The 449-nt window shown below is 49.2% G+C and overlaps 1 pseudogene; it reads left to right on the forward strand.

The window, feature by feature from the left end:
• Window positions 1–449, forward strand: part of LOC102814292 — a 62,905-nt pseudogene that overhangs the window by 603 nt on the left and 61,853 nt on the right.

Raw genomic sequence — 449 nt, forward strand, 5'->3', positions numbered from 1 at the left:
ACCTCTTGAAAGAAGGACCTACAGGAAAAATACAAAACAATAAGGGCAGTCCGACTGTTACCACAAGAACATACAGGTGGCCTGCCCAGGAGACATCAAGGCAAGTGATCGGATCCTCTCAGTGCAAATTCTCTTCCAAGACTAAGATGCAAGGGAAATAATACACTTTGACTGACAACCACGCACGTCACCCACAAGGGGAAGTGGCCGAAGAACGTCAATGAAAGGGCGAGCTAAGCCCTACATTGTTCAGCAAACTACTGTGAACCCGGATGGAAACCTGGTCGGTCAGTAGCGAGGCAACATCTGGGGACTCATGGGCTCAGGGTCAGTGACAGAGGTCTAGAGTGGAGAGCAGGGCAGCCAGCCAATAAAAAGAGGCCAGACAGACATAAGAAAACCCACACTTGCAGATGATGCCCATTTGACTGGACTTCAATGACTGGATA

The sequence above is a fragment of the Chrysochloris asiatica genome, unplaced genomic scaffold (genome assembly GCF_000296735.1).
Source record: "Chrysochloris asiatica unplaced genomic scaffold, ChrAsi1.0 scaffold00031, whole genome shotgun sequence".
NCBI classification, from domain to species: Eukaryota; Metazoa; Chordata; class Mammalia; order Afrosoricida; family Chrysochloridae; genus Chrysochloris; species Chrysochloris asiatica.